General features: G+C 46.4%; 1 pseudogene; it reads right to left on the bottom strand.

The window, feature by feature from the left end:
• Positions 1 to 9,431: 9,431 nt before the first annotated feature.
• Positions 9,432 to 10,063, bottom strand: LOC105479793 (cytochrome b-c1 complex subunit 6, mitochondrial pseudogene; annotated as a pseudogene).
• Between the last annotated feature and the right edge of the window lie 3,591 nt (positions 10,064 to 13,654).

Below are 13,654 nucleotides of genomic sequence, written 5' to 3'. Positions count from 1 at the left end.
AGAGAATGAGCAATGCCGGATGAGGATGCTAGAAGGCCTTTCTGGCCAATGTCATTCTCTCTGGGGTTCCTCCTTTCAGGCTGAAACAGGCTGTGCCATCCTCTCTGCTGCCCTGGCCCCTCCAGACTCCTTTTCCTCATTCCAAACTCCTTAAAAGCCACCTGTGCCCCCTAGCTCACCTCCTACACACCCCTCAACACCAGGCCCACCCTGCTGATATGCCTCAGGAATGGGTTAGCAGTGTCTCCAAAGATTTTCTTGTTGCTATAGCCAGGCAACAGATACTCTTCAGTTCTAATCTTGTTTCATTCATTCATTTACATCAGCAAATATTTGTTAGGTCCCGACTACTTGTTGTATCCCCAATACTGGGGATACAATATTGAACAAGTTTGATGAGTTAAAGGTTCTCTGTAAAGGCAGCATCTACTTCTCCCACCCAAGGCGCCACACACATGCACATGCATGAAAGCATATATGTTCAGTTTTTCTGTTAACATCCTCCCCAAAGTCTCTGACTTGGGGCCCAGCTGCCAGGCATGCAATCTGTGTGGGACACAGACAAATGGGAAGGAAGTTGGGCTGGGAGCCAAAGGAAACTGGGGAGGAAAGGGGGCAGACAGCCCAGAAGGGGCACCCCAGGACGTGCTTATTTGCTAGTGGCCCAGGGAGCGCATAACTCTGAATGGCAAGCACCCAGTGGAGAAGGGCACCCTGCCAGGGTCTCAGGTTCTGGGCCACTTCAGGCAGTTCTTGAGGCAAGACCCTTCCCAAAGGGTGAGAGAGGCCTCCAGGGGCCTCGTGCCAGCCTTTCCAGAGGCAAGCAGCCCCAGGAACATGCCTGTCACCTCATCCTCCTTTTCTGACTCCTTGGCTTTGATCCTAGAGCACGCTACTCCCAGGACTACCCCTGGAGAGGGGAGTCTCTGAGCAGGGCCCCGGATTCTGGGCAAAACACTGGCCTCCTACAGTGTAAGGAGCCAACCAGTCAGGGCTCCAGCTGGCTGAACGCCCACGGGTTCTGGCAATAGAAGGTCCCAGAGTCTTGCTTTCTTTCTTTCCTAGAGAATTACATAACATAAGTGAACAATAAGAGGAAAAAGAGAAAGAATAGGGGAAAAGGAGAAGAGAAGGAGTGGGAAAGGAAGAAGGAGGTGGAGGAGAGTAGTTTTTTTTTTAAAACATAGCCCTGATCATATTATTTTTCTGCTTAAAACCTTTTGATAATTTCCTTTTGTTCCTTAGATCAGCCCCTCTCCCCTCCCTCCCTACCTGTCCGGCCTTCCTGGGGTTCCAGGGCCTACTAGGATATGTTCACACAGGTCTTGTGGGAAATTGCCTCATGGTGTTGCAACAGCTGAAACAGAGGTAGCACCATAATGGCCCATCATAAGGAGCATGGGGGAACTACAGAAAGTGGTTGGGGGCTGGGCATGGTGGCTCACGCCTGTAATCCCAGCATCTGGGGAGGCTGAGGCGGGCAGATCACTTGAGCTTATGAGTCGGAGACCAGCCTAGCCAACATGGTGAAATCCAGTCTCTACTAAAAATACAAAAATTGCTCAGACGTGGTGGTGCGTGCCTGTAATCCCAGTTACTAGGAAGGCTGAGGTGTGAGGATCATTTGAACCTGGGAGGGAGAGGTTGCAGTGAGCCGAGATTGTACCTCTACACTCCAGCCTGGGTGACAAGAGTGAGACTCAAAAAAAAAAAAAAAAAAGGAGGGGCGTTTAGTCCCAGCTCTGTGACCACGGGAGAATCATCTCTCCTCTCTAAGCCTCCTTTTCCTCCCCTGTTCAGTGGTCAAGGAGAACAATCCAGCCCTGCCTACCTTACTGGGTTATTGTGAGGCTCAGGGGAGATAAAGAATCTAGAAACCCTTTGTAAATTATCAAATACCGAACAAACAAGGCATTGTTCCCACTACTGAGTAAATTACCTTGACAAGTGTTAGAGACCTGCCCCTTTCATCTCACAGAGCTTCTCTTTCTAATAATCCTTCATGTCATTATTGCACCTTAAGCTTTTCAAAGTACTTCTATTCGTATTGTGTCATTTGCTCCTGACACCATCGCTGTGTGGGTGGCTGGGCAGGGCTGCCCCTTGCTGGGCATATTAAGTGCACAGGCTCAGAGGGGTGAAGTCATCATGAGTCCCGGCGTTAGAGGTCCAGCATCACGCGGCATACTGTGGCTGAGCCAGGCCGGAGCTCGGGTTTCCTGACTCCAACTCAGGACCTGCTTCCAGCTCTTGGGGCTACTCTGCTCCCAGCGTTGACCAGCTGTTGTTCTGTTTAGATTCTAAACCTTCAGAGCCCACAGACAGGATCTCCTTTAGGGGGATTCACTTCTCCATAGCAGTGAGCAAGGTCTTTGGGTGCAGCTAATTCAGAGGACACTTGAGCCTTTGCCAGTGAGACAGGCTTGGGTGGTTTGTTTCTTGAAACAGAGTCTCATTCTGTTGTCCAGGTTGGAGTGCAGTGGCACAATCCTAGTTCACTATAACCTCCACCTCCCAGGTTCAAGCTATTCTCATGTCTCAGTCACCCGAGTAGCTGGGATTACAAATGTGCACCACCACGCCCAGCTAATTTTTGTATTTTTAGTAGAGATGGGGTTTTGCTATGTAGACCAGGCTGGTCTGGAACTCTTGACCTCAAGTGATCCACCTGTCTTGGTCTCCCAAAGTGCTGGGATTACAGGCGTGAGCCACCACGTCTGGTCCAGGTTTGGGTTTTAAAAATTGACTCAACCCAGGCTCCTGTCAGTTTGCCAGGCTCCTTTATCACTCCTTGCGATAGTGGTCAGCAAACAGCCAGGTCACAGGTGTTCATTTTGGACCATCTTGGAAGCCTTCCTCCAAGTGTGATTCTAACCATATAGGCTGCAGAATGCCTAAGTACTCCACAAAATTGATCGCTCAATCTCACAGCTACTGAGCGTTGCTGGTATCCAGGGTTAGGACGAGGCAAGGAAATCCATGGGTGTTCCCTGACCTGGAGTTGCTCACAGTTGGAGAAACAATACCACACATGAAGATAACAGCAAAGAAGGTGGTACAAGGGCCCTGGATGAAAGATACTAGGAGCTCTCAGAAATGCGGAGATTGGGGTTGGGCATGGGGCTCATGCCTGTAATCCCAGCACTTTGGGAGCTGGAGGCAGGAGGATCACTTGAGCCCAGGAGCTTGAGATTGCAGTGAGCTATGATTGCATCACCGCATTCTAGCCTGGGTGACAAGATCGTCCAAAGTCAAAAAAGAAAGAAAGAAAAAGAAAGAGAGAGGCCCAGGCATGGTGGCTGACGCCTGTAATCCTAGCACTTTGGGAGGCCAAAGCAGGAGGACCACCTGAAGTCGGGAGTTCGAGACCAGTCTGACCAACATGGAGAAATCCTATTTCTATTAAAAATACAAAGTCAGCCAGGTGTTGTGGCACATGCCTGTAATCCTAACTCGGGAGGCTGAGGCAGGAGAATCACGGGAGGTGGAGGTTGCCGTGAGCCAAGATCGCGCCATTGTACTCCAACCTGGGCAATGAGAGGAAAACTCCTCTCAGAAAAAAAAGAAAGGACAGAAGGAAGGAAGGAAGGAAGGAAGGAAGGGAGGGAGATAGAGAGAGAGAGAGAGAAGAGAGAAAGAGGGGAGGAAAGAGGAAAGGAAGGAAGAGAGAAAGAAAAGACAGAAAAAAAGAAAAAGAAAAGAGAGAAAGAGAGAGAAAAAGAGAGAGAGGCCGGGCGCGGTGGCTCAAGCCTGTAATCCCAGCACTTTGGGAGGCCGAGACGGGTGGATCACGAGGTCAGGAGATCGAGACCATCCTGGCTAACACGGTGAAACCCCGTCTCTACTAAAAAATACAAAAAACTAGCCGGGCGATGTGGCGGATGCCTGTAGTCCCAGCTACTCGGGAGGCTGAGGCAGGAGAATGGCGTGAACCCGGGAGGCGGAGCTTGCAGTGAGCTGAGATCCGGCCACTGCACTCCAGCCTGGGTGACAGAGCGAGACTCCGTCTCAAAAAAAAAAAAAAAAAAGAAAGAAAAAGAGAGAGAAAGAAAAAGAAAGAGGCTGGGCGCGGTGGCTCACGCCTGTAATCCTAGCACTTTCGGAGGCCGAGGCAGGTAGATCTCCTGAGGTCAGGAGTTCGAGACCAGCCTGTCCAACATGGCAAAACTCTGTCTCTACTAAAAATACAAAAATTAGCCAGGCACGGTGGCATGTGTCTGTAGTCCCAGCTACTTGGGAGACTGAGGCAGGAGAATGGTGTGAATCCTGGAGGCAAAGCTTGCAGTGAGCTGAGATCATGCCACTGCACTCCAGCCTGGGCGACAGAGCAAAACTTTGTCTCAAAAAAAAAAAAAGAGAGAGAACAAAAAAGGAAGAAAAAAATAAGGGAGGGAGGGAAAGAGGAAAGGAAGAAAGGAAGAAAGGAAGGAAGGAAGAAAGAAAGAAAGAAAGAAAGAAAAGCATGGCAAAGAAAGAGAGGAAGAAAGAAAAGAAAGAGAGGAAGAAAGAAAAGAAAGAAAGAGACAGAAAGAGAAAGAAAGAAAGAAAAGAGACAGAGAGAAAGAAGAAAGAAAGAAAGAAAGAGAGACAAAAGAAAGAAAAGCAAGGCGAAGAAAAAGAAAAGCAAGGCAAACAAAGAGAAAAGCAAGGCAAAGAAAGACAGAAAGAAAAGAAAGAAAGAGACAGAGAAAGAAAGAAAAGAGAGAGAAAGAAGAAAGAAAGAAAGTGAGAGAGAAAGAAAGAAAGTGAGATAGAAAGAAAGAAAGAGAGACAAAAGAAAAGCAAGGCAAAGAAAAGGAAAAGCAAGGCAAAGAGAAAAGCAAGGCAAAGAAAGAAAAGAAAGAGACAGAGAGAAAGAAAGAAAGAAAAGAGAGAAAGAAGAAAGAAAAGAAAGAAAGAGAAAGAAAGAAAAAGAAAGAAAGAAAAAGAAAGAAAGAAGGAAAGAAGGAAGGAAGGAAGGAGAAGAGAAGAGAAGAGAGAGAAGAGAAGAGAAGAGAAAAGAAAAGAGAAAGAAAAGAAAAAAGAAAAGAGAGAAAGAAATAGATCTTGGGATTCAGAGGCCCTGAGGAAGCTTCCTGGCTGAGGATACCACCCCCAAGTGGTCTCCAAGTCAGCCTGAAACATTCTTGCTGTTTGTGAATCACACCGGGAAACTGCCCTTGCAACATTCCACGAGGCAAGAGCCTGGACCTTGGTCTGACTGCTGATTGATAGTGAGTCAGGGAAAAGGGCACCAGACAGGCAGCCTGGAGACGCAGGGCTCTGTGCCTTGTTCTGCACATGAACCAAATGAGGCAGACAGATTCAGGTACTTTTCCTATCAAGGTGAAATGCCTGGGAGACCAGAGTTTGGCCCCAGCCTGGTTGTCCTGACTTCCCACTGTAGCAGCCTCCTCTGAAATAGGTGATGATTTCAAGAGGGAATGCCAGGCAGGCACTGGCAGTCCCAATCTGAGATTTAAGAAAGCAAAGTTTGGCTGGGCGCAGTGACTCATGCCTGTAATCCCAGCACTTTGGGAGGCCAAAGTGGGCAGATCACTTGAGGTTAGGAGTTTGAGACCAGCCTGGTCAACATGGTGAAACCCCATCTCTACTAAAAATACAAAAATTAGCTAGGTATGGTGGCAGGCGCCCGTAATCCCAGCTAGTCCGGAGGCTAAACCAGGAGAATCGCTTGAACCTCGGAGGCGGAGCTTGCAGTGAGCCGAGATCACACCATTGCACTCCAGCCTGGGTGACGGAGTGAGACCCTGTCCCGGGGGGGGAAAAAAAGGAAGAGCAAAGCTAGAATGTAAGTGGGCTAGATTGGCAATACCTATCCCATCTCACCCTCCATTTCCTTTTCCTGAGTCACAGAGGCGTTGAGTGAGACAGAAAAGAATGATGTGAATTATGCATCACAACATATATAATCGTTTAAAAAAAAATCAGAGACAGCCTAAATGTGCAACAATAGAGAGAATGATATGAAATAAATTATAATATGAAATAAAGTATAAAGTTAAGTAGCCATTCAAAACAACAAAGCAGAGACTCATGCCTGTAATCTCAGCATTTTGGGAGGCCAAGGTGGGAGGATTACTTGAGACGAACCTAAGCAACATAGCAAAAACCCATCTCTACAAAAAATACAAAAATTAGCCAGGCATGGTGGCGCCCACCTGTAGTCCCAGCTACTCAGAAGGCTGAGGTGAGAGGATTACTTGAGCCCAGGAGGTTGAGACTGCAGTGAGACTGCAGTGATTACACTACTGCACTCCAGCCTGTGTGACAGAATAAGACCCTGTCTCAGAAAAAGACAGAAAGAGAGAGAGACAGAAAGGAAAGAAGGAAAGAAAGAGGGCCGGGCGCGGTGGCTCAAGCCTGTAATCCCAGCACTTTGGGAGGCCGAGACAGGCGGATCACAAGGTCAGGAGATCGAGACCATCCTGGCTAACACAGTGAAACCCCATCTCTACTAAAAAATACAAAAAACTAGCCAGGTGAGGTGGCGGGCGCCTGTAGTCCCAGCTACTCGGGGGGCTGAGGCGGGAGAATGGAGTGAACCCGGGAGGCGGAGCTTGCAGTGAGCTGAGATCTGGCCACTGCACTCCAGCTTGGGCGACAGAGCGAGACTCTGTCTCAAAAAAAAAAAAGAAAAAAAAAAAGAAAGAAAGAGAGAGAAGGAAGGAAGGAGGGAAGGGAAGAAGGAAGGGAGGGAGGGAGGAAGGGCATGGTAGCTCATGCCTGTAATCCCAGCACTTTGGGAGGCTGAGGCAGGAGGATCACCTGAGGTCAGGAGTTTGAGACCACCCTGGCCAACATGGCAAAACCTCATCTCTAGTAAAAATACAGAAATTAGCCAGGCGTGGTAGTGCACACCTGTAGTCCCAGCTACTTGGGGAGGCTGAGGCAGGAGAATCACTTGAACCCAGGAGGCGGAGGTTGCAGTGAGCCAAGAATGCGCCACTGCACTCCAGCCTGGGTGACAGAATGAGACTTTGTCTCAAAAAAAAAAAAAAAAAGAAAAAGAAAGAAAAGAAAGAAAGGAAGGAAGGAAAGAGAAAGGAAAAGAAAAGAAAAAAGAAAACAATATACATGAATATCTTTGTGACCTTGGGGTACAGGAAGAGTTTTTAAGTAAGATCCAAAAAGGACCAAGCCAAATAAAAGATTGATAAATGTTTCTACATTAAAATTAAGAAATCCTGGCTATAAAGGGGCACTATGAACATAATGAAAAGTCAAGCCACAGAGATGATGGTTGGAATGCATATAAGCAACAAAAGGCTCAAATCCCAAATAAGCAGTAAAGAAAGGCAGGCAACTCAGTCAAAAAAATGAGCAATGACTTGAACAGGAAATTCACAGAAAATACAGAAATGCCAAAAAGCATATGAAAGAGTGCTCAACTTTATTTGTTATCAGGGAAACCTAAACTAAAAGCACAATGAGATACCAAATATCTAAAACTAAGAATGACATTTCTAAGTACTGGTGCTGATGTGAAGCAACTGGACCTCTAGCACTGCTAGGAGTGCAAATCGTTATGCCCACTTTGGAAAACAGTTGACATTATCATCCGAAGTTGAAAATAATGCGTTCGGGCTGGGTGTGGTGGCTCACGCCTGTAATCCCAGCACTTTGGGAGGCCGAGGTGGGTGGATCACGAGGTCAGGGGTTTGAGACCAGCCTGACCAACATGGTGAAACCCTATCTCTACTAAAAATACAAAAATTAGCCGGGCGTGGTGGCAGGCACCTGTAGTCTCAGCTACTCAGGAGGCTGAGGCAGGAGAATTGCTTGAACCTGGTAGGCAGAGGTTGTAGTGAGCCGAGATCGTGCCACTGCACTCTAGCCTAGTGACAGAGCGAGACGACGTCTCAATAAAAAAAAAGAAAAAGAAAAAAGAAAATAATGCGTTCTCTGTGACCCAGCTATTCTTTTCCTAGATTTGTACTTGTTATGGTCTGAATGTTTGCGTCTCCCTAAAATTCATATGTTGAAATCCTAACCCCCAAGTGACAGTATTGAGAAGTAAGGCCTTTGGGAGGTGATTAGATCATGAAGTCATAGCATTCGTGAATGGGATTAGCGCCCTTATCATAAAAGAGGCTGTAGGAGCTTCTTTGCTTGTTCTGTCATATAATGACACAACAAGAAAGTGCCACCTATGAAGGAAGCAGGACCTCACCAGTCACCAAATCTGCTGGTGCCTTGATTTTGGACTTCCCAGCCTCCAGAACTGTTAGCAATAAATGTTTGCTGTTTATAAGTTGCCCAGACTATAGTATTTTGTTACAGCAACCAGAACCAACTGAGACAATACCGGACAGAATGTGTTCAGCTTACACAGGGGACATGGACAAGAAGACTCATGGCAGCATAGTTTGTAATAACCCCAAAGTGGAAACAACCCAAGTGTCCATCAGGAGCCAATCATGGGTAGTATATTTATAAAATAGGATATTATATAGTAATAATGAATGGACTACGGATGGATAAAACAAACACAGATAAATCTCTCAAATAAAAAGAAAAGAGTAAGAAAAGAAAAAAGCCAGGTACATGGCTGGGCGCGGTGGCTCACACCTGTAATCCCAGCACTTTAGGAGGCTGAGGTGGGTGGATCCCTTGAGGCCAGGAGTTTGAGAGCAGCCTGGCCAACATGGTAAAATCCCATCTCTACGAAAAATAAAATAAATAAATAAATAAGGAAATAGAAAAAGAAAAAAGCCAGGTACAAAAGAATACACACTGTGTGAGTTTATACAAAGTTCGAAAGCAGGCAAACCAAAACCATAATCTTTAGGTGATAAAAGAGCAAAGAAAAGGTAAGAATTACCAGAAAAGTTAGGATAGTGGTTACCTTTAATGAGTAAGGGGGAATTCCTGACAGCAGAAGATCCTGCAGGGGGCTTCTAGGTTGGTGGCAATATTTTATTTTTGGCCTGGTTAGTGGACACATGGATATTGTCTTATAATAATTCTGAGCCAGGTGTGGTGGCTCACACCTGTAATCCCAGCACTATGGGAGGACAAGGTGGGAGGATCATGAGGTCAGGAGTTCGATACCAGCCTGACCAATATGGTGAAACCCCATTTCTACTGAAAATACAAAATTGACTGAGCATGGTGGTGCACAACCGTAATCCCAGCCACTTGGGAGACTGAGGCAGGAGAATCACTTGAACTAGGGAGGTGGAGGTTGCAGTGAGCTGAGATCGAGCCATTCATTGCATTCCAGCCTGGGCAACAAAAGTGAAACTCCATCTCAAATAATAATAATTTTTAAGCCATGTGTTTATGTACCATGCACCTTTCTGAATGTGTTTTATTTGATTAAACTATGTGTAATTGCCAATATGCAGTCATTTTTTTTTTTTTTTTTTTTTGCAGATCGCAGACCACAGAACTTTATTAAGATGAAATAACTTTATTAAGACGAACTACATAGAAGCTACCAGACTAAGCCAAAATCCATGAGGTTCATGTGAACTTACAGTTACACAAATAAGAAACAAATGGCATATCCAAAACCATAAGGAAATATCCTGATGCCCAGGTGATGAAGGCTGGGGTGAATAAGTCCATATATATATTTCAAGTTGTTAAAGAGTTTGTGGGCCACACAATGGTCCCTTGCATGCAAAAAGTCAAAGAGCTCCTCCGTGCAATCCTCTTCTGTATGTGATTGAGAGCATACATGCTCATCACAGAGCTCCAGCCGCTCCTGGGCCTTTACACATTTCTCCAACTGCTCGCATTGCTCTCTCACTGTTGTTAGGGGATCCTGATGTAGAAACACTAATTCCTCCTCTTCTTCTTCCTCCTCCTTAGTATCTCTAGACTCGGTCAGCATCTTTCGCTCGTCCTCCAGTCCCATGTCTGGTTACAGTTCTGGATTCAACACGAGCAGGAACAGTGGCACCTAATCCACTTCAGGATCTAGAAGGACCTGTAAGGTTCACTTAGCAGATATGAAGCGATCTGGACGGAAGTCAATATGCAGTCATTATTAACCTACAAAATGAGAATTCATGTGATTCAACCCAATATTTCACAATACAAAATAATTTACTAAGGCCAGTGGCTAACACCTGTAATCCCAGCACTGAGGGAGGCTGAGGCGGGTGGATCACCTGAGGACAGGAGTTCGAGACCAGCCTGACCAACACGGAGAAGCCCCATATCTACTAAAAATACAAAATTAGCCAGGCGTGGTGGCACATACTTGTAATCCCAGCTACTAGAGAGGCTGAGGCAGGAGAATCGCTTGAACCCAGGAGGCGGAGGTTGTGGTGAGCCGAGAGCGCGCCATCGCACTCCAGCCTGGGCAACAAGAGCGAAACTCCATCTCAAAAAAAAAAAAAAAAATACATTAAGTTAAGCAACCATTCAAAATGATGGTTGTGGCTGGGCACGGTGGTTCATATCTGTAATCCCAACACTTTGAGAGGCCGAGGACAGCAAATTGCTTGAGTCCAAGAGTTTGAGATCAGCCTGAGCAACATAGTGAAACCTCATCTCTACAAAAAGTAAAAAAAATCAGCCGCGTGCAGTGGCACTGTAGTCCCAGCTACTTGGGAGGCTAAGGTGGGGGGACCACCTGAGCCCAGGAGGTCGAGGCTGCAGTGAGGTGTAGTTGCACCACTGCACTCTAGTCTAGGTGACAGAGTGAGACCCTGTCTCAAAAACAAACAAACAAACAAACAAAAAACAAAAAAAAATGAAAAGAAAAAAAGATGGTTGTGAAAACTATTAACAGCTTAATTCACCATTTATTCATTAAGCAAATATCTCCTGGGGGCTTATCATGAATCAGGCATATTTCTTTTCTTTTTTCTTTTTTTTTTTCCGAGATGGAGTTTCGCTCTGTCACCCAGGCTGGAGTGCAATGGAGCCGCATCTCGACTCACTGCAACCTCCGCTTCCCGTGTGCAAGCGATTCTCCTGCCTCAGCCTCCCGAATAGCTGGGACTACAGGCACACGCCAACACGCCCAGCTAAGTTTTATATTTTTAGGAGAGACGGGATTTCACCATGTTGGGCAGGATGGTCTTGATCTCTTGTCCTCATGATCTGCCTGCCTCAGCCTCCCAAAGTGCTGGGATTACAGGCGTGAGCCACTGCACCCGGCCTGAACCAGGCATATTTCTAGGCACTGGGAGAAATTATCTCATTGCACATTAATGGGAAGAAGAAAACATAAACAGATAAAGAAATATCTAGAATGTCATATTGTGGTAAGTGCTGTGAAGAAAAACAAAACAGAGTAAGGATATAGGGAGTGACAAAGAAGTATTTTAGGAAGCATGGACAAAAAAGCTTCTCTGAGGAGATGACATTTGCAAATACAAGAGAATGACAGGAGGGAGGGAAGCCGGGTGAGGCGCTGGGAGAGACAGCTTGCAGGCAGAGGAAAGAGCGAGTGCGCAGGCCCTTAAGCTGGAAGGTGCTTGGCAGGACTGAGGAACAAGGAGGCCAGTGTTGTTGGATCAGAGTGAGGGGAGGGGGGAATAGGAGCACATGACACAGGAGAAGTGCCAGGAGCTTGATCGAGTACGGTATATGTGCCCCAACAAGGACTTTGGATTTCATTCTTTTTTTTTTTTTTTTTTTGAGATGGAGTCTCTCTCTATCGCCCAGGCTGGAGTGCAGTGGCATGATCTCGGCTCACTGTAACCTCCGTCTCCCAGGTTCAAGTGATTCTCCTGCCTCACCCTCCCAAGTAGCTGGGATTATAGGCGTGCACCACCACGCCCGGCTAATTTTTTGTATTTGTAATAGAGATGGGGTTTTGCCATGTTGGCCAAGCTGGTCTTGAACTCCTAACCTCAGGTGATCTGTCCACCTCAGCCTCCCAAAGTTCTCTGATTACAGGTGTGAGCCAGTGTGCCCAGCCTGGATGTCATTCTGAGGGTGATGAGATGTCATTAGAGGATGGAGAGGAGGAGGTAGGATGATTTGATGTGTAGTTCCGAAGGAAGACTCTTGCTGTTCTGTCGCAGAGGGAGAGTAGGAGGATAAGGGTGGAACCAGGGGTTCCTGTTAAAATACTATTGCAGCGTCCAGGTGAGAGATGTAGGTGGCGTGGACTAAGAGGGTAGTGGTGGTAGCATGGAGAGTTTTGGAATCAGGATCAACAGATTTTCTAAGTAGAACCGGAATAGGATTTGTTGGTGAATTGCATTTAGGGTAAGAGAAAGAGGAATCAACAACATGTATGATGCTTTAAAACAAAATTGAGACAATTCTATATATAGTTTGGTCAAAACTCTTTTTAAAATGTTCTTAAATTACTTTTGGAATAAGAAAATTACTTATAGCAAATTAGAAGAAATCAAGGTGGGGAGACAGGGTATATTCATAGATGGATGGATAGCACCATTTAAAAAAGCAGAAGGTAATTGCACATCATACACATTGCCACAGAAGGTAAGGAAAGGAAGAGGCCCCTAGATCTGGAGGACGCAGGTCTTTACTGAGGAGGCAGGGCGTGTTGAAAGAGGAAGGTGGAGTTAGACCAGGTAGGGGTGGATTGAGGGCTGAGCCTCAGGGCTTAGGACAGGGTGGTGGGAAAAACACTGGCTTTCAAGTGGGAGGAATTAGGCTCAAGTTGCAGTGCAGCCACTTACCAGGTAAGTGAATGTGAAGCTTGGATAAAACATCTGTGACCCACCCATTAGGTTCTCAGTAAAGGTGAACAACTATGAACTATTCTTTTTATAGTATCCAGAGTCTTAATTTTCAGATTTTTCTTTTCTTTTTTTTTTTTTTTTTTGAGACGGAGTCTCGCTCTGTTGCCCAGGCTGGAGTGCAGTGGCTGGATCTCAGCTCACTGCAAGCTCCGCCTCCCGGGTTTACGCCATTCTCCTGCCTCAGCCTGCCGAGTAGCTGGGACTACAGGCGCCCGCCACCTCGCCTGGCTAGTTTTTTGTACTTTTTAGTAGAGACGGGGTTTCACCATGTTAGCTAGGATGGTCTCGATCTCCTGACCTCGTGATCCACCCGTCTCGGCCTCCCAGAGTGCTGGGATTACAGGCTTGAGCCACCGCGCCCGGCCTCAGATTTTTCTATTATTTCTTTATTTAGGTTGACAAATCCTGTTCACCAGAAATTACAGCAGAGATTGTAGACAGGAAGCTGCAGGTGAAAGAGGTGCAATGAGAAATCAATCTTGGACGCATTTGGTAGACTCCTATAGTTAGGTAATAACTCATATAGTTAGGTAATTGCATAATGATTGATAGCCCAGAAATTGGAGGTTATCCAGTAATTTTGTCATATAGTCATGTCTCCCTCTGCTGGCCAAAATTGGTTTGTTTTTTTGTTTGTTTTTGGTTTTGTTTTTGAGATGTCGCCCAGGCTGGAGTGCAGTGGCTCAATCTTGGCTCACGGCAACCTCCACCTCCCGGGTTCAAGTGATTCTCCTGCCTCAGCCTCCCGAGTAGCTGGGATTACAGGCTTGCGCCACTATGCCCGGCTAATTTTTGTATTTTTAGTAGAGACAGGGTTTCGCCATGTTGGTAGAGACGGGGTTTCGCCATGTTGGCCAGGGTGGTCTTGAACTCCTGACCTCAGGTGATTCGCCACCCACCTCAGCCTCCTGAAGTGCTGGGATTACAGGCATGAGCCACCGCGCCTGGCTGTTTTTTTTGTTTTTGTTTTTGTT

This window comes from Macaca nemestrina, chromosome 13 (genome assembly GCF_043159975.1).
Source record: "Macaca nemestrina isolate mMacNem1 chromosome 13, mMacNem.hap1, whole genome shotgun sequence".
Lineage (NCBI taxonomy): Eukaryota > Metazoa > Chordata > Mammalia > Primates > Cercopithecidae > Macaca > Macaca nemestrina.
The sequence above is the reverse complement of the archived record's forward strand: the minus strand, read 5'-3'. Positions and strand labels throughout refer to the sequence as shown.